This window comes from Macaca mulatta, chromosome 10, assembly GCF_049350105.2.
Source record: "Macaca mulatta isolate MMU2019108-1 chromosome 10, T2T-MMU8v2.0, whole genome shotgun sequence".
Taxonomy (NCBI): Eukaryota; Metazoa; Chordata; class Mammalia; order Primates; family Cercopithecidae; genus Macaca; species Macaca mulatta.
The window spans coordinates 42,159,923-42,183,450 of NC_133415.1; the positions used below are offsets into that span (position 1 = coordinate 42,159,923).

At 48.6% G+C, this 23,528-nt stretch overlaps 1 protein-coding gene and 1 long non-coding RNA gene across 2 annotated transcripts in view; one reads left to right on the forward strand and one right to left on the reverse strand.

Annotated features, from left to right (window-relative positions):
• Positions 1–23,528, forward strand: part of LOC144331493 (uncharacterized) — a 137,440-nt gene that overhangs the window by 38,309 nt on the left and 75,603 nt on the right. The gene's annotated exons all lie outside the window — the stretch shown is intronic.
• On the reverse strand, positions 14,435–16,374 carry LOC144332013 (uncharacterized). Its single transcript, XR_013399695.1, has 2 exons — positions 15,909–16,374; positions 14,435–15,869 (listed from the first exon to the last, which is right to left on the reverse strand). It is a non-coding gene; the product is annotated as an uncharacterized LOC144332013 (long non-coding RNA).

The following is a 23,528-nucleotide window of genomic DNA, read 5'->3' on the forward strand; positions in this document are numbered from 1 at the left end:
TTCTGCTGTGCTTGTGCCAGCATGGTAAGGCTGAGTGGCAGCTCCAGGGCTATGGCAGCTCACGCAGCTGTGGCATTAGTGCAGAGAACTGCGGGGATGCAGCTGCCCTTGCTGTGACGGCTTTGAGTGTCGTAGTTGGTGTGGGAAGCTGGGTGGGACGTGGATGTTCCAGGATGGGACAGGAGCCTCCCCTTAGCCTCTGTCAAACACTTCTGAGTCAGGCGTGGTGGCTCGTGCCTGTAATCCCAGCGCTTTGGGAGGCCGGGGAGGGGGATCACCTGAGGTCAGCAGTTGGAGACAAGCTTGGCCAACGTGGTAAGACCCTGTCTGAACTAAAAGTTAGCGGGGTGAGGTGGTGCCCACCTATAGTCCCAGCTACTCTGGAGGGTGAGGCAGGAGGATCCCTTGAACCTGGGAGGTGGAGGCTGCAGTGAGCATAGATCACACCACTGCATTCCAGCCTGGATGACAGCAAGACTCTGTCACAGAAAAACAAAACCAAACTTCTCTGTATCATGTTCACGGTTTGTTAGCAGAGGAGAGAATGTTCGTTTGGCAGAAATATTCAGATGATTTTAGGAAGTCTTTTCGGATTAAGAGACTCAACAACTCAGTTAATTATCTGCCGACTTTCAGTCATGTTGTGACTGGGAGCAGGGGTGGCTGTTAAAACAGGTGCCTGTCTTTGGGAGGCTGAGCCGGGTAGATCAGAAGACCAAGAGTTCAAGACCAGCCTGACCAACACGGTGGAAGCCCATCTCTACTAAACATATAAAAATTAGCTGGGTGTGGTGGCATGCACCTGTAATCCCAGCTATTCAGGAGGCTGAGGCAGGAGAATAGCTTGAATCTGGGAAGTGGAGGTTGCAGTGAGCTCAGATCGTGCCACTGTACTCCAGTCTGGGCAACAGAGTGATACTCTGTCTCAAAAAGCAAAACAAAACAACGACCCCTCCAAAATGGTGCCTGTCCTCCTTCCACCAGAGTTGGGTTTGATTTGGTGGCTCTGAGATTGGGCCCTGGATACATGTAATTCCAAATTCTCAGATGATGCTGATCTGGGCTCTGTGCAACCAAGTGAGTCTTAACATTTAGCTTGTTTCCAATTACAAAGAATTATTATTCCTTTTCTGAATAGGTCAGTCCATCTCAATGAGATTTGAGCCACTGGAACATCAGTTCTAAGATGGCTTCCTCAGCCTTTGATGGTTTATGGAATGGGATTTCGGTCATCCGAGCCTTGGTTCAGAAGCAGTACGTGCTGTGGTGGAGATGTCTCTGTGGCATCACAGTAGCCACAGACGCTGCTCCACGTGGTGCCTGTGGCCATGGCTGCACCCTGCTGGGACCCTCAGAGGTGCTGCCGTTGTCTTTGCAAACACCGCCTCCATGTGAGAGACTCAAATCTCGGCCAGGGGTTGCTATGAAGAAAACCTGGGCTTCTGTGTCCCGGGGGCCAAGGGACCTCGCCTCTGGAGAGGGCAGGAGAAGGTGCTGACACCTGCCTCCTCAGCACCGGCATCTGTTTTGCTATCTGAATGTGTAAGCGTCAAAGTCTAAGTGAACTGTGAAATATCAGTGTGCAGCGTGTTGGTGCTGTTTGTTTGTGGCGTGCTACTCGAGAGGAAAGGCAATTGTCATGCTCCAGGGTGTGGTGGGGTCTCTGGTGGGTCAGTGGCACATGCACCAGGTGAACCGGCAGCAGCAACACCGCTTCTGAGGAAGCCTGGCACGGTTACCCCACGAGGGTCACATGAAAAAGCGTGTTGGTAAGATTCCTGGCCAGGCTTTTAGTGAAGAGTAACTACAGTTAGTTTAAAAATGGGCAAAAAGATTACGTTTCTTCAGACACTCGAAAATGTAAGTTACTACATTTGTTTGGACTAAAGATCTTAGAAAGACCTAAAATAAGGCATTGGTTTTAGAAGTTTCTATTCTTAGAGCATGTCCCAGTGTTGAGATAGGTTTTTTAGTTTTCTTTTTTATTTCATTTTTTCTGGTGGGTTTGGAATCCCCCCATCTCTGTCAGGGTCCGACAGCATCTGAATGCCGGCCTTTGCAGGAGTCCAAGGTGTTACCTCTAGCAGGAGAGCAGGTGATGCGGATCTGAAACAGCAAATGAAAGCTGAGTGCTCACATGGCCCTGCCTGCTTCCCAGCGTGTGAAGTGCTGGTCAGTGGTTTCCTTCCACTCTTGGACTCGGTTATTAGACTGTTACGTACCTCGGAGCAGGGCACCAGCCTGGGAGGGTAACTCCTGCTTTAATCTGCTTGCTGTGCTTGACTCTGTTTCGTGACCAGAGGCATGCATTTTTATGCTTGGGTTTTGGGCAACTGCAGGAGTTTGAAATTTAAGTGCATTTGATGATATGCCTTTTAAAACTAAGCTTACATGTAGCAAATAGGAAATGCATGATTTTATATCCTTATTCCTTTAGCACATGTGAATTCTGTGGTTTTAAATTCTAGGTGAAGTTGGGTTAGTCTGTGGAAAATGCCATCTCTTATTATTGGAAAAGCTGATTACTCCTCATATGCCTTGTTTAAAAAGAGCTAAGATGGAAAAGGGATCTTCTGGGCTGACTATAGTTGCCGACAGTTTCACTGCATGTGAAATGTGTGGTTTTGAAAGTTTGACTCTGCATTACAGGGGTGTGCGTGTTCGTCTAGGCCTTTGTTTTGTTTTTGTTTTTTTAAGAACTCAGACACTGTTTCATATTTTTAGGAGTCTCATGTGGTTTCCTCAGCTGAATTGAAACTTGTGGAAGGGTGGTACTTAAACGCTGCATACATACAAATGCCAGCATGATGCTTTGTACAGAGAGGATGTTGACACCTGGTCTATTGATGGAATGGACATGTTCTCCTGTCTGTGCTCACTTGAGGCCCTGATACTGACCTGGGGTGGTCCGGGCTTTCTAACTGATTAGGGGAGTGACAGTACTACCCTCTTCTGCAGCACCTGGCAGCTTGCCATTGAACAGAGGAAGGGAAATTGCTGGTAGCAAAGGGGACCAGAAAAGTGTGTTCTCTTCATCTTCACCAGGTGTCTAGTAGATGTTACATCACTGAGTTGTAATGTGGTTTTGCTTGGATATTATCGTAAAGGTGATGGTCAAACACAGAAGAAAGATTTCTATTGTGCATTTGAGTGAGTCTTCTAGGAAGTCACGTCAGGAAGATATTTGTTTTCTAGTTTCTGCTCATGTGTTATGCATTTATTTCTGAGATGCGAAGAGCACTGAGTGTAGGGAGCTGGTGTTTGGCCGAGTAGGCTGAGTTCTGTGCAGTGCTCGGTGTCTGCCGGACGCTATGCTGAGTGATTCAGACATATTGGCTCATTGAGTCCTCATAGAAACCTCCTAAGGTGGGAACTTCTTTTACCTCATGTTAGAGATGAGGAAACAGAGGCCAAAAGGAGACAGGCAAAACGCCGCGGAGTCGAGCGGCAGAACCAGGATCAGAACACAGTGCTCAGCTTCCTTAGCTCTGCTGCATTTAGCCCTCAGTTTCTGGCTGAGATGGAATAACGGGTACTAGACTTGCTCCTGTTTCTGGAGAAAATGTGTGGAACAATGGTTCTTAAGACTTTGAACGTCAGGCGGTGAAGGCCTGTGGATGAGAGGGGAAGTGAGTGGGGCCGCCCCAAGGTGGCGTCCAGGCTGAGGGTGTGGGGAGGGTGATCCGTGGTTGAGGAGTTGGAGCTGTGGGCCGGAGAGACCAAGGAGACGAGGATGTTTATGTTCAAGAGAGCCAGTGACTTTCACCTGGACACTGCTGCCCCAACCTCACGCAAGAGGGGGAAAGTTCTCCCCCGAGGGCCTGCCAGTGAGTAATGAGAGGAGCACCATGGACTGAGACACTTCATATTCTCACAGGGTGTGAGAATTGGCTCCCCGAAGTCTTTTTATTGGTTATGACACATCTGAGCAGATTCCACTTCAGGTTGCGTGGAATTAGTGTGTTCTCAGCTTTGAAATCTTCTCTTAGATAATTGGTTTATTCATATTATTCATAGACTTTAATTCTTCAGTTTCTTCAAATGGAGCCTCGATTCCCTGAATGACCTTAGCGGTGTTGGGATTTTCGACACATTAAGAATCAAGGAAAATGACTCACACTCATTTGCCTTGCTTCTTAATTGACGATTGGTGTAGCCCAGTAGTCTGAACTTGTTAAGCGACCATTCTTACTGAAAGACTAATCTTTTAAAGTCTCTTTTCCTCTGGACACGTCTTTGGCTGCTGTAATCAAATGCAATGCAATCAGCACTGGTTAATGGCTTTCCTTGCTTGACTAACAAACGTTCCTCAGAAACTTTGGTTTCTTGTTATTTTCATTTATAATTATATTTTAAGCCTTCTGATTTTTCTAGCTTTCCTGCGAGTTGGGAATAATTGTGATGGGTGCTTAGTTTGAGATATTGATGTACACTGTATGCCCAGCTACTATGCCATTGTGTGAACACTGATTTGTCACTTTCTCATGAAGACTGATTTCACCTAGTTTGGTAAATTCTATTAATTTTAAGGAAGGGGGTGGAATACAACTACTGTTAGGAGGCTTTTTTAAGGATCGGGGAAATGTTGCCATGATTATTACCATTACAGAAGGAACATAAGAACACGTGCTGTCTTCAGTCATGATGAATATGTAAGTCGGCATCTGTGACTGCAGAAAACGGCAGCCCCAAATCTTAAAATCGTGTGGATGCACCAGGCCCACCTGCAGGGCACTGTGGAGCAGACTGCATTAGCCGAAGTTGGCCCACAAGCCCTGAGGGATGGTGTCTGAGTTATGATAAGGCTCTGACTTGGGATTAAACAGGCCTCCAAAAACTGTGATATTCTAAACAAAGACACGATACTGCCCAGGGAGCCCAGTGGGCACCTGTAGGCAGTGTAGGTGAAAAAAGGCTCCAAGGAAGATTCCTGCAGCTCAGCTAGGAGGATTCTGTAAGGCAGCAGACACGTCAAGGTTCACATAGGAGTGTTGAGCTATATTCATTCCTTTTAAGCAGCCAGGCTTGTGTGTGTTTTTAGGGGCACTCACATGGCGCCCCTTCCACCTTCACTGCTGGTTGTGCCTGTTTGATGTTCCGGATTTCTGTCCACTCTCCAAATGTATCTCTGTCTCTAGAATATTTTAGAATAAACCATTTATTGGTTAAACACTTGTTTTCAGTGAGGAAGAAATCTTTAAAACTGGCCATGCCGACCCTGTTATAAATGTTTAAGAATGGATTGTGTAATGTTTAACACGTACTGTTTAAAGTAGAAGACATTTTAATTGAGAAATCCTGTTGGAATGCCAAGTTAAATTACGACCATCCGTATGCATATGGAAAAAGAGTGAATGTACAGAATTGGAATTTTGTCTATTTTGTAGAGATTCTGTACTATATCAGGTACAAGTCTCACTTCATGATTGAAATGCATGAAGCTGAAATTATAAAAATTGACAAAAACATGCCATTGAATAGTGAGCCATTATCCTAATTGAAATAGTGATTCATTCACTAAAATGTCCACCTGCAACTTTGTCAAACACATCTATTGCATTGGTTCTCCAGTGAGCTCAGTTTTCCAGACAGGGAGATTATTACTGCTTAAAGCTTGTCCTGATGATATTGGTGAACAGTAAAAATCCTTTCACGTGGATCCTCTGTGTGTGTTAAACATCAGACCTGGCCTGCCCAACCCTCTACCTGTAACTGGGAACCTTGACTGTCGGGATCATTGTAGAGGACCTTGAGAAAGCAAAACAAAAAGCCTCTGGAGTAGAAAAAGATGTAGCTGATTTCATGCAGTAAAACTTACACACTTTTCTTTAAAATGCATCCTTCGGAACGTCAACTTGCTGATGATTCTAGAATCGCTGTAGTCTGCTGACAGCAGTTGTGGGAGTAGGTGCATGGCCTGGCTGGTGCAGGAGGGTCTCAGAGCGGAGCCACGCTGCTGACACTGAAGGAGGGGCTAGAAACCTCATACTTGTGACTCGTGCAGATGACCTTGGCTGACCTCCAGAAGAGGAAACGTCAGTATCCAAGGCGGAAAAAGTGTATTAATTTCATGAGTGTTTGCCTTCACAATGACTAAAACCCTGAGTTTGTGGCACCTGCTCTCTCTGGAATGAGGAGTCTTCCCTTCCTTGCAGACAGGCTCTGGATGGGACCAGGAGCTGTGGTTGCTGGATTGAAGACGTTTCCTTCTTGGGGAGGTGGCCTTCGAGCCTGATTCGAAGGAAGCTGTGACTGGTGGGAAAGGGCCTTGGAGACAGTGTGTTACCAGAAGGGTCAGTGACTGAGAACCATCCTGTTCCCAGTGTTCTCATTGTGGTTTTAGAGTAAACCTGGGGAGAAGCAACAGCCAAAAGCCTCGAATATTCTGTGATGCTTACCACATTTGGTAGATTTGTTGCTAAGACTCTGAAATGAGAAACCCGGGAGGTGCAGGTCTATCAGGCCGTGGGACGTGGGACAGCTGCTACTTCAGGGGTTGGAGTCCCCATGCCAGAGGCTCAGTCCTGCAGAGACTTTTGTATAGTGGGCAACTGCTACCTCCGGTTGATTGTGAGTCCCCCAGATGAATACCCATGAAAGGTACCGTGTCAGCAAAGAGAGTCAAACTCTGTGAAGCATTTAGAGATTGATTCTGAGCCAAATGAGTTACCATGACCCTTGATACAGCCCCCAGGAGATCCTAAGAACGTATTCCCGAGGTGATCGGGGCACAGTCTGGTTTTGTAGCTTTTAGGGAGACATGAGACAACAATCAAATAAATGTACGGTGTACATTGGTTTGGTGTGGAAAGGTGGGACAACTGGAAGCAGGGATGTGCAGGTCATAGGTAGATTCAAAAATTTCCTGATTGACAGTTGGTCGAGAGAGTTGTAAGATAAGGGGTTGTGGAGATCAAGATTTGTCACGTGGAGGGAATCCTCCCGGTAGCTTTGGAGGATTGTAAATGTTTCCCATCAGACTAAGAGGCTAAGTTCTGTCTAATTCCAGAAGGGAGGTGGGGTGATGAGGCAAGTCCAACCCCCAACGATCATGGCCTGGACTAGTTTTTCAGATTAGCTTTGGAATGCCCTTGTCAAAAGCAGAGCTGTTCAGATGGCCAAGGGGGCTTCGAATTCTCATATTTTTACAACCAGAAAGTGATTGTGTTTTCTCTGTGGATGACAGCAAGTGTGGAAATGAATATTTTGTTAGCAGATTAATTTGGAAGTCAATGTGTTTTCAAGTATGTTAATTATTAAGTCATCAACAAACAGAGAAGGGCTTACTTCGAAACCAGCCTGAGAATCAAGAGACTCATCAAAGAAAATGATGGATTTGGGAGAACTGATTCACGTGTTTACTGCCCCAAGTTTCAGGCATTATGAGAAGTCTGTGCTGATACATTGTGACTTGAGAACTTAAATCTTGATGGACTCTTAACAGTGAGGCTTTTTTTTTTTCTTTTCTTTTTAAACGGTCAGTGTTTCTGTCTCCTGTGTTTTGTCTTCCAACCGCTGAACACTTTAGCTTTGTGTTCACGTGACCTTGTTCTCTGAACCACCCCGCTTTGCGGCTCCTCCGTCCTGCCCGCCTTGATCGCATCTTCCCCGCGGTGTGGGTTTATCCCGAGGACTAGAGCAGTCCGCTCTGTGGAGTGGAGGATCAGTGGACACTGGCTTTACCGACTCGTTTTCTATGTAGCTCCCAGTTTCTCAAAATCCTAATTGTCTTGGATTCCCCGTGAAACTGGGAGTCAGGCCTTGGGCACAGTGCTGGGTGGCTGTGACTGGGCAAGAAGGAGAGATGAGAACAGAAGGGAAGAGTTCATCAGGGGAAGGAACCCCTCACCGAATTCCTGTGTCTGTTTTAGGTTAAAGACGAATGTCCGGGTGGGTGAATGTCTCACTTGTTGTGGCTGGACCTCGCTGTGCGGAACCTTGAGCAGGGGTCCCAGTAGCTGCCTCCTGCCAGGCCAGGGCCACAGGGCTGGGCTTCTGCCTCTGGGGTGGGTTGTGAGGGCTCGTGCCAAGGTGCAAAGGGTCTGCACCGCTGCTGTGTGACCTGAGGGGCATGTGGGAAGCTGGTCTGTGCTCCTTACCTGGGAGAAGCTGAGCTCACCTCGGCCAGAGCCTCTGGGGAGGTAGGAAGGCAGAGGCCTGGAATTCCTGCTTTCCTCAGACAGCAAGGAAGCTCAGTGTTGCACCTGCTCTGAGATGCTCTCAGCAGCCATATACAGTTGATTTTAACAGGAGGGAAGGTGCCAATTAACTCGGCTCTGTGGGGAGCTTTGAGGAGTCCAGGCCCTGGGCCCCGGGCTTTTTAATATGTTCCTTCCTGAACAAAAAACAACAAAAGATCCCTGTGGCTGATGCCGACTGCGTGGGGTAGGACACGCCGAGGTTGCGTGGGGCTTGCCCCTGAGTTTCCTTGGTGCTCCTCCCAGACCCCACGGACACTAGCCATTCCAGGCCAAGGCTTGTCCTGGTTAGACCCTCGTTGGTGGGGTCTGTGGTCCTGGATCGAGGGCCCAAGCACTTCTTTCATTATTATAAATGATTCACCTGAGATGCACAGTTGCCCCCAAACATCTCATGAGCATGAGATACAGCCAGTGCCGCTGCCCCAAGCTCATAATTCTAGTGGAAAGGAGACGCTTTACTTTTAATGTGCTCGTGTGACTCAGATGCAAATATTCAATTCCTGTTAAACTTTCAAGACCTTGAGAACCTCTGTGATTCCTTGGAAACCACTCGTTGGCCCCACGGCTAACTACTGTGGGGAGGCTGGGTTGGTCCGCGGGGTCTGGGATCCTGCTGTGTTCTCCAGGATTCCTTCTGTTTCATCATTAGTCCCAGCTCTTCAGCAGGTGGAGCGGATTCACTCTGACATTTCCATTATTTTGTTCTTGTGTTGCCTCAGTTAACTTAGAATAATCAGTATTTACCAGAAATAATTGATGGCGAGATGATTCCCTGACATAGGCAGTATGTAGAGATAAGCGTGTTACACAGTGTCTGATTTCCGAGATGTTGGTCCACACCTTCTCAGGAATACGCTTTCAGGGGTAGATTCCTGTGCAGGAGAAGCTGCTTTTCCCCGAGACACGGTGGCGGCCCCTCCACTGGCATGGCAGGGTGGCTGTGTGACTGGGCAGGGCTGGACATGCTCCTGCCCACCCCTGCACTGGGCGCCCGCCTCCGCCCCCGCCCCACATCTGTGTCGAGGGTGCCTGCCTTTGTTCCCCCAGCTCGAGGTCATAGAATTGTACCTTCCTTGACACATTCCTACATAGAGATGATAGATGTGGGGGCTGAATCTCAATCTGACATGCATGTAGGTAAATTATTCATGTGAATGACTTGGGTCCTCCACGTTCAGGGTCAAGAGGCACAAGGTGGGTTTGGAGACAGCTGCCTGGCCTCAGGAAGTTTCTCTCAGAGCCGGTTTCTTTCTCTAGCTAAGTAAATGATGCCTACCTCACCGGGCTTTGACACACGCTCAGTACTCAGATGCTGTCTGGTCTTTATTATAGTTAGTATTTGGGAAACAGCGTGGCTGGTAAGAATATGCGTTATCTTTACAATTTATAGAATGTCATACAAGGCAAGCGTGAAACTGGGACACTACCCTAATCTGAAGATGCTGGTGTTTACTCTTCTCCTTAAGCATTTTGTTGTAATTCTGGCGTGTGTCAGCCAAGTCATATGACGGCACCACGTGCGTGATGCTAGCTCAGTTACATTGGAAGGGGGAGCCTGAGGCTGCCAGGGAGCATCCTTCCTGCCTCCAGCCCTTGGTGGTTTCTCTCTCTCCTTCCCTCTGTCCCTCCCTATCCCCCACTCCTCCTTACCACTCCTGTTCCCCTCCCTACCTCCGTCACTTACTGTACAACAGAGGCCCAGACTTTGTCAAATCCCAGCTGAGCCAATTTAACGCTTGGCTGGGAAATCAGAGGGAAAGGGGCCCAGTTACTACAAAAATAAAGACTTGAAATAGAATGTGAGCTACTTTTGCATCTTGCTTTTTATTTTAATCTGAATATAAAAGGCAAGTGTCAAAACAAAATCAGTGCTAACTATTCCACACATCTCTGAGTCTGCCTTGTCAGGGCTCTGTGGGTTCCCACACCCTGGCCTGGCCTTCTCCATGAGCGTCTGAACATGCCGTGGCTGCGAAAGGAGCATTCAGTTACGGTCCTTTGAATGTTTCAGAGTCATGTTTATTAAAAATCTTCACATTTACCCACAGCCAAGTCTTGATTTAATAACAGGTACTGCAGGTCTCTGGGTGGGGCTCAGCCTCTGTTTTAGAAGCAGCCACACCATCCGAGGGGCAGGCCCGTGTGGGCTGGCAGGCGGCCTGGTCCCTGGAGCACAGGGTGGACCTGACCTAGTCCTGGTAGTGGGGGGCCTTGCAGTTCTAGAATGTAGTGATGCAACCTGTGGCATAAATAAAAAGCAGTGTGCTGTGTTTGATCATGCAGATGTAAAAAGGTGAGGGAGATGGCTGAAAACCAGGCTCCCAAAGACAGCCCTTCATGTCTGGTGCTTTCACGTGTGTATGCACACCTGTTTGGCGCGTGTACACCTTCACACATGCACCTGTTTCATGCGTGTATACCTGTTCCTGTTCGCATGCACCTGTTTTGTGTGTGCGCCTGTTTCACGTGTGTATGTGCCTGCGCGTTCATCCTGTATTGCGTCATACGTTGTATTTTACAGATTGCTTTTTTTCAATGTGTATTGTGAGCTTGTAATGACTTTGTGAAGAAAAGAAGGGGCCCTGGCAGCCTTTGGCTCTGAGAAACGTGATGTCACGGGAACAGATGAGACAGCCCGGGTGAGGCCGGCAGAGGCCATCGTGGCCTGGGAGCCCATGTGCATCCACTGTCTGTCGCTGTCTGACAAGTGACCCCAAAACCTAGGGCCTTAAGGCAACATACACGTACGACTGTACAGCTTCTTCAGGTTGCAAATTCAGGGCAGCCCTGCTGAGCGGCTCTGGCCCAGTCCCCCTGGTCACCGGGAAGTTGCTGTCCAGGGTGCGGCCATATATAGGCTCAGCTGGGCTGGATGTTCTGCTCTAGGATACTATACTGATGTGTCTGCGGACAGAGGACTGGTCCTCCACACCTGGCCCCTCCCTGGGGCTGCCAAGTGCATTCCTGCCCAGGGCTGCTCCTTTCCCCAGAGACATAGGAGTGTTGGTCTTATGCCCAGCGTCAAGGTGGCCGGATCAGAAGAAAAGACTTGTTTCCCCTACTCAGCGGCTACTCCTGCAGGGCTGGGTGACAGTGGAGGTCACGCAGGAAGGTGTTCGCTGAAGACCGTGCTTTGTGACTTGACGGGTGTTCCTCCCAGGAGGGTGAAATGGAGACTGGACGCTGGGAGTGGCGTCCTGCGCGACCCCGCATGTAGTGGGCTCACAGCAGAGCTAAGTCCTTCCTTTACAGATACTTTTCAGAGTTTACCCGCCTTAATATTCTCTGATTAACGTGTCTGAGGAGGGTGCCAGGAGTCTGCCACCTGCCAGGCCAGGAGGTTCCCTGCATGTGGCTGGTCCCCTGACGCCCTGAGAAACGTGGCTCGATAGGATCACCTGAGTTTCCTAAATGAGTCACCTGCCTTCTCTTCTCTTTGCTTTCATACCTCCCCCAGGATAGGCCAGTCCTGTTAGCCGCAGCGATACATGCATGCTGGGGTTACAAGGAAATTGGGGTTGTGTCTGGTACCCCAGGGAGATTCGGTGACTGAGGATGTTGTCATAGCAGCCAACATGACCTTATTTTTTTCACTTTTAATGAAGTTCAGTTACTAGGTTTTCAGATGCACAATGATGTCCTTGTGAAAAATTGGCCATCAAGGAAGCAAACAAGTGTGGGAAAATGATCCTGCCCTTAAACCTAAAAAATGATAAAACAGCAAAGAGCCCCCAAAAGCCCATGAACCTCCTCATGAGTCAGTGAGGAGACACCTCAGTAATGGCTTAAAAAAATTAGATAAAACTGAAGAAAAGGTAAACTAAATTTTGAGTCTCCTATGAGGAAAGAGATTGTGGTTTACATTTTGTAGGCATGCATTTTTATACTTATTTATTTTTCTTCCTTGGATTTAGAATTAGTTGCAATAAATGTGATTCTTTTTTAATTTAAAAAATTGGGGTTCATGAAGTCTAATCCCTTTGTGGTATTTCTGTGCCATGAGACTCCACATACAAAATGAAGCCCAGACTGTCTATCTCTAACGAACAAGAGAGAAGTGGTCATCTGCTGCAGGCTGGTCTGTTCTCCAGGCATCTGACCATCCTCCCAGTCTTGGGCACACTTTCATCACTGGTGCTTCCTGCCAGGCTGTGACTCTACCCAGGTTTCAGGAGCACCTGAAACAGTTTTTCTGGGGGCTCCTACTTTGTGCTGGATCCTGGAAGCACAGGCTTTTGATGAAGGACTCCCTACTGCCAGGTAAATTGGTGATTGCCCACCAGGCTGTATTTCTCGTATGGGGTGCAGAGAGACTGGGCGTGGTGTCCTGGACCTGGAGCCAGCTCTAGGACTGCACAGCGGCCTTGCCTCTGCCCCTCATCTGGGAACAGGGCGGTGGGGAGGAGAAGGGAACCAGGGTCTTGCCCCTTCTGCATCTCGAGAACACGGGAACACATCGTCCCATTGCCTCGCACCATTCACAGTCGAAGCTTGTGTGAAGTATTGGTTATTTTATAACCTCCCCTGACAATGATGTATTTTATATAAGCAGCACATAAAGTGGTAATTTAATACCCTATCAAGCAAGATTTCAATAATGAGGAGCAGATATCACTCTAGAAAAGTTACTTTATCCAGAAAACATTTATCTACTGCAGGTGGAAATGAATCATGGCTTCCTCCTCGGCGGCTCCTGATGAACCTGTGAGATTCTGTCCTGTTCACCACTGTTATAAGCTACATCTTTCATTCTATGATATTAGTTACAAGCTCTACCTTTCCTTCTATGATGTGTATTTCTTGCCTGTTCACCACTGTTACAGTTACAAGCTCTACCTTTTCTTCTGCAATGTGTATTTCTTGCCTGTTCACCACTGTTAGTTACAAGCTATGCCTTTTCTTCTGTGATGTATATTTCTTGAAGGCATGGACTAAATCCTAATTCCACAGTATTCGATGCCCATACTCAAGAGATAAATGTTTGAATGAATGGATTAATAGAAAATAGAAGTGGTGACTTCACTTTTAATTCACTATGCCAAACTTTGTTTACACGCAAAATGTTATGGTCCTTTGGATGAACTGGGCTTCTGCGCAGGGTGGTGAGAGATTGTGGGAGTGCAGCAAATGGCTCTGTGGCTCCAGGCTCACGAAGGGTTTGAGGGACTTGGTGGCAGAACCTGTGTTGAAAATTCAGTTCTCTAAATCCATTCGAGTGATCTGGCCAGCACACACGGCCCTGCTTCCCAGCTGATTTCTGCACAGAGGCTTCTCCTGAACACCCCAGGTGAACGTGGGTTCAGTCAGCACTGCTGGGCTTCCACAGCAAGCCAGGTGCTGCAGGGACGAGGGAGAAGAGGGGCAGGACCCAGATCTTCCTGGGCCCCAGCGCCCATGTGGGGACGCTGCCTGGCCTGGCTCTTCTTGGGGAGGTCAGGGAAATGATGGCATGGAGGGTCTGTTGGTAGGAGCCGCTTGCTCAAACATGGATCCCAGGTCTGTGTGTGGGAGACAAAATAGAAATGTATGTGGATATCATCAGTAACATAGCAGATATGAGCTTCTTCCCTAGGGTGGCTGAGCCTCTCGCTCATCTGCTGAGCAAAGGCCTGGCCTGGCCTTCTGGGCCTCCACAGTGAGGTTTTCTGAAGCTCTGTCCACTCCATGGAGATGGCCGGAGCCAGGGCAGACATGGGGTGTTTGCCACTTTTTTTTTTTTTTTTTTTTTTAAGACGGAGTCTCGCTCTGTCATCCAGGCTGGAGTGCAGTGGTGTGATCTCAACTCACTACAAGCTCCGCCTCCCGGGTTCACGTCATTCTCCTGCCTCAGCCTCCCGAGTAGCTGGGACCACAGGCGCTGAGTGCAGGCCTGAAACCTGAAGCCTGGACCCCTTCCACAGCCTCTGTGGCACTTGTGGTGGTATGCGGGACGTGGCCTTTGGAACTCCAAGCCCTACCCTGACATGCCCGCCCGTTGGGGCATGTCAGGCACCTGCTGTGTGCCAAGCTCCGTGGTGGAGTGGGCGGTAGCAAGGGCTGTGGGGTAGAGGGGCTATAGTTCGTGAATGATGAGAAGCATCAGGGAAGCAGTGACAGCAGAGCTGAGACCTGCAAGGAGGGACTGGCTGTGGGTGTTGGGGCTCAGGGATCTGCCTCTAACAGAGCCACAGTGGCCAGTGAGGGCAGAACGGGGGACCGAGGCCTGGGGAAGCCGTGTGCACGGTTTGCATCAGGTGTGCAGGTCTGTCGGGCTGTGCTGCCTTTTCGCAGTCCAGGCTGGGCCTGGGGTTCCAGAGGGAACAGAGGGTCCTTTCATCTCCCTCTTCTTGCTTCCCTGTTGCTTCCTGGTCAAGGGATGCTTGTTTATTGCAACTCTGGCAGTTATTCTAGAAGAATATTAAGAGGAGTGTCACAAAATTTTAGGGGGAGAGGGACTAGGGATTCTTTTTTTTTTTCCTCCCCCTGATTTTATGGGGAGGCTTCTGTTGTCCCTCAGTGTGGAGGCAGAGTGCAGATGCTCTGCAGTTATCTGTCCAGGAAGAGGAGAGCTTCTGGGAAGTCACAGATCTGATCGTTGCAATAGCACTGACATTTTTAAGTGGGAGAATGCTGATGCCTACAATAATCAGAGTAAAACTTTGGTAGCTTCAATATAAAGATGCCAAGATTATCTTAGAGCCACTTCATCCATAGATCCTTCTGCAGTGCAGAGTGTGACGTCTCTACCAGCCTCTGGTCAGTGGCCACCTGTGGGTAACTGAATGCTTGAAGTGTAAATGAGAAACTGAACTTCTAATTTTATTTAATTTTAGTCAAATTTAAATAGCTATATGGGCTGGGCACCGTGGCTTATGCCTGTATTCCCAGCAGTTTGGGAGGTCAAGGTGGGTGGATCACGTGAGGTCAGGTGTTCGAGATCAGCCTGGCCAACAGGGTGAAATTATGTCTCTACTAAAAATATAAAAAATTATCCGGGCGTGGTGACAGTCACCTGTAATCCCAGCTACTCGGGAGGCCAAGGCAGGAGAATCACTTGAACTCGAGAGGCAGAGGTTGCAGTGAGCCGTGATTGTGCCACTGCACTCCAGCCTGGGTGACAGAGGGAGACTCTGTCTTAAGAAAAAAAAAAAAAAAAAGATTAAAAAAAAAAAAACCCTACATGCCCCTAGTTGCTTCTGTGGAGACGGCATGGTTCCAGAAGGTAGACTATGTGTTGAGGACTCTGCAGTGTCAGGCTGGAGACAGTCTCCCTTCCTAGCAGCGTGGGCCCCTGGGCTGTTCTTCTGCCAGAAGGGATGGTGGCAACTCTTGAGAGGTATCTGTGGACTCACAACTGTGTGGATTAGTGACTTGTGTTACTCAGATACTTAATTTTGCGGGTAAATGAATACCTTGACTTGCTGCAACTTCAGGATGAGATTCGGGAGTAGGGAGTGAAAAGGGACGAGGAGACCCAGGGCTTGTCCTGCCGCCCCCAGGACCTGCTCAGGGCGCCTTCCCGTCTGAAGCTGCAGCACCTGGTCGGGGCACCCTCCCCTCTGAAGCCCCCAGCACCTGGTTGCGGCACCCCTCGCCTCTGAAGCCCCAGCACCTGGTCGGGGCGCCCCTCCCTTCTGAATCCCCCAGGACCTGGTCGGGGGAGCCCTCCCTTCTGAAGGCCCCCAGCACCTGGTCAAGGGCGCCCTCCCGTCTGAAGGCCCCCAGCACCTGGTCGGGCGCCTTTCCCTTCTGACGCCCCCAGCACCTGGTCGGGGCACCCCTCCCCTCTGAAGCCCACAGACTCTCCTGGCCTGCGGTGCTGCTTCTCCAAATGCTGCCCTTGGCTGTTTCCGAGGAGTCACCGGCACCCGAGCAGGCTGCATGTGTCACTTCTTCACAGATCTGGGGTGTCGGTGAAGCTCATTTGTCTCGTCTTCCTCCTCATGTGCGGTATCTCACCTGTTGTCTGTCCGAGTTTGTGTGTGTGCGTGTTGTGCGTTCTCAGGCTGTACTCAGTGCTTAGGTGACAAGAATGTCTTAGAGCAATGGACTGTCTGCTCCAAAGGACGCTGTGTGTGAATCGAGACACGGTTTACTTGTGGGGTTTAAATTTCCTGGGTGTTGGAGGCAATTAAGGGGAAACAAGGTTGAAAAGAGTCCCTGGGGATGAGGAAGGCAATATTGAAAAAAATAACTTTATAAACACTTAGCAGTTGATTTAATTTGAAGGTGAATTTTGCATTTTGGGGACTCCTAAAGCTCCTGTTTGTTGGGATTCCTTGAGGAGCTTTTTTTGTTTTCTGTCAAGTAGAAAGTAAAGTGGATCTGTTTTGCCTTTAATACTGACTGACTAGAATCTAATTCCCTTTTCCCCCCATTCACTTTAGGGTGCGGATTTTACTAGAAGAGCTGTAGGATCTCTTTATTTCTGATCTTAAATGAATTTTTTCTTTACTCACTTTTTTTTTTTTTTTTTTTGGTGAGCTGCTATTTTTCCTTCAATGCACTGTTCTTTGGTTTGGGAAATGTGCTATATTTGTACTGTGCTTTAAATGTACACAATGGTTCTAAATTGCTACTTTTCTTTAAAGTTAGATATAACATCTTAATTAAAATGTCATCCATAAATCAGGCACAGTCTGAGGCCTGGAGACCCCTCTTGTCACTTCCAGCCATGTCTCCTTCCCTGGCAACGTTGCTTCTGGCCACGTCTCCTCCACCCACCACGCCGGGTCATTCCCCCACAACGTCACCTCTGGCCACATCACCTCCCTCCCGGCCACATCACCTCTGGCCTCAGTGCCTGCCTCACTCCCTCCTGGTGACCTCCGTGGCTCCTGCTGACTGCCCTCCCGAGGGTCTGTTTGAGGCTCCTTCCCCGTTTTCTGCTCCTGAGTGGATCTGGGACCTGGATGTTTCACAGGATGCAAGTTTCTTCCCTTGCAGCCGTGGGTCTCTGGGCGACAACTCCATAGAGGGCACTAAGCTCTCCTGACCCACCTGGGGGCCCTGAGCCCTGACCACCAGGGCTTTTCTGCAGGGTGTGGGACAGACTCAAGCGTGAATTGGACTAAAAAGGTGCTTCCAGGAATCCTTGTTTTAAGTGCACTGGAGCAGAGATGGGGAGAGGGGACCTCCTGGTTTGCTCAGAGTTTGGTCCCAGTCACAGCCAATGAGGCAACATAAGCATCTCCTAAATGAAGCATTCCACACACTGATTTTACACATGACAGTCGTGATGGCTGGAAAAGGCTTCACACAATGAGTGAGTTTGAACTGCATTTGAAGGAAGGACAGGTCCCTGCAGGTGGAAATTAAAGATAAGGGTGACCCAAGCCATCAGCAGCCGCGGGGGTGGGGTGGGGTGGACTCCCCATGGATGGTGGGCATGGCTGAAATGCAGGAGAGGGCAGAGGTGCGAAGGAACAGCAAGGCGGCATTAAAATTCCCCTGCAGAGAGGGGACGTGACTGAGATATTATCACATGTATACAACTGAGAGATGATCTGAGGATGATTTCTGGGAGCCTGTGGGAAGAGCATGTGGTCACCATCAGTTCTCAGGATCTCTTTATGAAGTGACAACAGTCATGCCTCTGCCTATCTTGTGAGCTGTGAAGATCAAATCGGGTAATCTTCAGTGAGCCTTGTAAATGCTAAAGCTTATGACAGACTGTTTCAGCCCCCTTGTCTCCACCCTCCTTTCCTCCTTGGTAACGTGAACCCTGCTGGGTACCTCACTATCTGCCTGGCTTCTTCCTCCGTAACGTGAGCCCTGAGTACTTGCTGGGTACCTTGCTGTCCACCTTCCTTCCTCAGCAACATGAGCCCTGAAGTATTTGCTGGGTACCTCGCTGTCCACCTTCCTTCCTCAGCAACATGAGCCCTGAAGTATTTGCTGGGTACCTCGCTGCCTGCCGTACAGCTGGCTGTAGCGTTGTCAAACGCACTTGGTGGGCACATAAGCAGAAGTGCTTGCCGGGCCTTGAGAGGGCTTTCTGACATGTGGGTGCCTGCTTTTTCCTGTTAGGCTGGAGCTGCAGGAGCCCTCCTAGACCAGACAGAGGACCAAGGCTGTGGCCTCGGAGTGGGGGCTGGGGGATCTCCCTGGGTTTATTGTGTGGGTGAGAGCAAACTTCAGTCCCGCTGCGGCACCAGGGTTCAGAGTTCCTTCTGGAATGTTCTGAGCGAGAAACAGGAAGTGTGCACAGGTGCGTCTTCTGTGGATTTTATGGTTATCTTGGGAGAGCACCGGTGCCTCTGAGCGATGAACCTGCAGAACCACTTCTTCCACTAACGGCCGCCTTTATATAAAGAATGACTTTTAAACGATGCCACTTCAGATGGAGGTATTTGCAGGTGTGTCCTGAAAAATGAACAAAATGACTCATCTCAAGGAAAATACCTTACATTATTCCCAGTGATAGACATTTGAGCTTTCTAGTGAGTATTAAAATATGAAAATCTTGTGTCTACCACTTTCTCATGTGATCAATGGTGATATTGATTTTTTTTTTTTTTTTTTTTGACGTATAACGAAATGTGGAAGCTGCTCATAACTCTGAACCAGTGTTTTCTAACCAATGTGTGATTACAAAATCATGTGCTGGTAAAAGCCATTCAAGTGCAGGACGGACCAGTGGACTTAGAAGGAATTGGGGCAGAAAGGCCGGTCGACCAGAGTGCAGACTCCGAGTTGCAGACAGCCTGTACGGAAGTGCCGCTTGTTATATTTGGCAACAGAGAATACCTAAAACTATCTGAAAACACAATGAAAATACTTCTTCCTAATTGTAGATCAACATGGGTTGGACTTTCTTCATAAACTTCAGCCACGGCTCTGTAGCCCACTGAACGCAGATGCAGGCATAAGAACCCTGCTGTCTGAGGTGCAGAGATGTTAGGTATTTTCACAGCAGCACAACCTGTTGCCACGCTGCGGCTTATTTTGGAAAATGGTTTCTTCTTTAAGACTGTGTTAAGAGGTAATGACTTTATCATTGTGAAATGAACTAAATTGTTAGGTTTTTTTTTTTTTTTTTTTTTTTTTTTGAGACGGAGTCTTGCTCTGCCGCCCAGGCTGGAGTGCAGTGGTGTGACCTCAGCTCACTTCAATCTCTGCCTCCTGAGTTCAGCTACTACTGAGCCTCCCTAGTAGCTGGGGCTACAGGCGTCCGCCACCAAGCCCGGCTAATTTTTGTATTTTAGTAGAGACGGGGTTTCACCATGTTGGCCAGGCCGGTCTTGTACTACTGACCTCAAGTGATCCACCTGCCTCTGCCTCCCAAAGTGCTGGGATTACAGGCATGAGCTACCACTCCCGGTCTCATGAGAAAGCTTTTTTGTGATCTTTAATAAAGTGCAAAGTGTTCCTGAGACCCAAAAGTTTGAAAACCACTGGCTTAAAGTGACAAAATTGTCCACGATTCTTAAGTGTATCTTCTAATCTGTTGATTAGAGAAAGGACGTAAGGGTTGCTTTACTTTTTTCCTTTCACAACTCAATGGTGCTGGGACAACTGGGGTATCCACATGGAAAAGGATGGACTAGACCCTTCCTCACCCTACACACAAAGCTCAAAATGGATCCAGCATAAGGAGCCGACTGTGAGACCCATTCTGTCAGTCTGCTGGGTACCATAACGGACACCACAGACCGTGCAGCTTAAACAATGGCATCTTGTTTCCTTTGTTCTGGAGGCTGGAAGCCTGGGGTCAAGGTGCGGGCAGGGTTGGATTCTCTGGGGCCTCACCCCATGCTGTGTAGATGGCGTCTTCTGTGTGTCCTCACAGATTTCTCTTATGTGCATGCAACACTGAGGACTGTGTGTCTAAATTATCTTATAGGAACACCAGTCATACTGGATCAGGGCCTACTCTTATGGTACATAAATTGCCAAGTTAAAGGTGCTGTATCTAAATACAGTGACATTTTGAGTTTCTGGGGTTGTGACTTTAACATGGGAATCTTGGAGGGGGGAGAGTTCAGCCCCTGACACCTTTAGGGGAGAATCCTGGTGAAACTGTTACATTGCATTAGGCAATGTTCCCTTAGATGAGACGTCTAAAGCATAACAAGCAGCTGACGGGAAAAAGACGATATCAAAATTAAAAATGTTCATTTCAGAGGATACTATTAAAGTAAAAAGACAACCCACAGAACAGGATACATTATCCTGATAAGGGCCTGATGTCAAGAATACATTTAAAAACTCTGAATAAAAATCCAATTTAAAAATGGACAAAGGATTTGAATAGACATTCTCCAAAGAAAGACATATAAATGCCTTAAAAAGCACATGAGATGTTTAACAGAATTCGTCACCTTACAAATGGAAATAAAAACCACCGTGAGATACCACTTCACAACCACCAGGATGGGTAAAACCCCATTATTGGACAGCAATGTGTTGGTGAATTTGGAAAACTGAAATCTTGATATATTGCTAGTGGGAGGGGAAGTAAAATGGTACAGTTGCTTTGGAAAAGTCTGGCAGTTCCTCAGAAAACTTAAGCATAAAATCACTGTACGACCCGGCAATTTCACTCCTAGACATATGCCCAAGAAAATTGAAAACATTTTTACAAAAAAAATCCTATGCAAGAATCTTTGTAGCAACATTATTCGTAATAGCAGAAACAGCCAGGTGTCTGTCAACAGATGAATGGATGAAGAAAATATGTACACAATGGAATATCACTCAGCCATAAAAAGGAACAAAAGAACATGTGCTCCAACCCCAATGAGCCTTGGACGTGAAAGATGCCAGCACCAAAGGCCATGCCAAAGGTCATGCACTGTGAGATTCCACTCACCTTGGACGTGAAAGATGCCAGCACCGAAGGTCACGCCAACGGTCACGCACTGTACAATTCTTCTCACAACAGGTGTCCAGAATGGGCAAATCCAGAGAAACGGAAGTGGGCTGGTGATTGCCAGCGTCTGGCGTAAGGAAGGAGCAGGTGCTGACTCTTAATGGGTTCAAGGTTTTTGTGGCCAGTGGTGAATAAGTCCCGGAATTACATACTAGTGGTCGATTGTTGTGCAGCTTTGAGAATATGCTAAAAAGACTGAATTGTATCCTTTAATATTGGGACTTTTATGGTTTGTAAATTGCTTTTCAATTTAAAAAGGAACTCAAGAACTTCTTTGGTGTTGATACTTAGAATGTGAAAGAGACAGTATCTAAAACATGTGACTATGTAACTCACGTCCCCAGAGAGTTAAACTTCATTTTCTGAGGATCTTAAAGGATGTGCTTGAGCCTAGGAGACACAACGATCCTATACTATGTGTTACAGCCCATCTTACTGATTTCTATCTCACATAACAACCATGTTCAGGGAAAACGGACATGTAAACGTGAGCTGAATGCTATGCAGAGGCACATTCCTCTTACCTGGATGGTCTTAAATGGTGCAGTAAGTGATGCGGTCATAGCAACGTTTAGTTTAATTTCCATGGCAACAGGAATTTGGCACATCGGATGAGTTAGATCTCCCTGCACAGCTCCTAACAGGGTTGCCCATTTCTGTGTGGTGTCTGTGTACATTCTTGCTGTGGAAATAAGTGATAGCACCTGCACAAACACTTGTCCGGAAACGCGCACGAAGCTGTTGAAAGCAGAGGACAGACGAGAGGGAACCATGGCTCAGCCCTGGCAAAGGAGACGGTTATTCTGAATGCAGAAGATTCAGGAACACGATCCTTGGGAAGACTGGTGATGTCCGTGGATCTCACCGCTGTCAGGTTGTATTTGTGCAGCCAGTTGCCAGAGCCGCCAGAAACGCATGTGTTGGTATTGGTGTCATCACTCAATGCTTCTGACTTTTCCTAATGCTGAGGATGACTGCATGTGGCGGAAGCAAAGTGCTGACTTAGCACAGATCATCAGATCCCAGTTCTTTTCTATCAAGGGGGGCAGGGTTAGAAACCCCCCACTCTCCAATCCTATAAGAACTGGGATCTGATGATCTATGCTGTCGAGAGAGGCAGGGTTAGAACGCCCCACTCCCCAATCCGATTGTTGAAAATAATAGTTGGCTTCTGAGGGTTTTTACTCCTTAGGTTGAAGCCGTGCATTTCTGGAGCCTGGACTGTCAGCCGTGGTGGCTGGGGAATGCTGGGGGCTGTGGTCGTTAGGCCGCCGGCAGCCCTGCTGGTGGGTCCTGCTTCTTTGATGCCGTTCTTTTCTGAAGCTTGCCTTCCCCGGTGTTGGAAGTAGCAGCACTGGAGGAATGGCCGCCTTCCTACAGCGAAACTCTGCCAGGAGAGAAGACACGGAGCGTCGGTTGAAGGATGTGATGTTCGGGTCACCGCACCATGCGTTCTGCTTCTCAGCGGTGCCTCCTGGTTGATGTTACCATCACCTGGCATTGCCCAGGAGGTAACTCGCAGATGCCACACTGATGGAAAGCCGTAGCAGCGTGGTTCGAGTCCAGAGCCAGCTGCAACATATCAGCAAGTTCGGGCTGGACGAATGTGCTCCACCCAGTGGGTGGTCTGTGGAGCTGGGGTGGCATGAGAGCCAGAGGGTCCTGGTGGAACCCTGACAGATGACAGGAAAGAGGCCCATGAGGAGAGGAACCAGTGGATTCAAGGCAGGGAGCCGAAGGAGCTCAGGAAGGAGCGAGCTGTCACACGGTGGGAGGCTCAGGAGCCAGCAGGCGAGTGGGATGTGGCCTCAGGGTGCTGCTGGGTCGGTGACTTTTCTGAGAGTGTAACCAGTTGTACGGGTGGGTGCCAGCTCCCGCAGATAGAAGAGCCAAGTGTCCTGCAGGAGACCAACGTGTGCACTGGGGGTTCTCTGGTGCGTGTCCTGGCATGCGGCCCAGAAGCCCCTGACAAGGCTTAGTGCACCAGGCACACAGTGGATTATTGGTGCCTGACCCAACGAGGGAGGGAGGGAGTGAGGGCCGAAACATAGGTTCGGAGATGCACGACGGTGTGCAGTCAGGTGGAGAGTCATGCTGTGGGGTCCGGGAGAGAGGTGGTTGAGAATAAATGGGACGTAGGGGTACAGTCAGGTGGAGAGTCATGCTGCTGGTGTCTGGGAAATGTATTTTTGCTTCTATCTAAGAAGCTGGACGTGAGCATGTCTGTGCTTTGACATTTAATCTGTGCACTATCCTCGGCAGGGTGTGTATCTCTATGGCAGAGGACACCCCGGGCACAGTGGATGTCAGCGGCCGTGGCTGGACTCAGGGTCCGTGAATGTTGCGTGATCGAACGTGTTTGGCACATTCTCAGCTCCTGCCCAGATGCCTCCTGAGCATCGGGTGTTGTGGCTCCCCACACCCTTCCAATCTGCGTGTAGCATGACCACCACCTTCCTACCATGTGTTTGTCC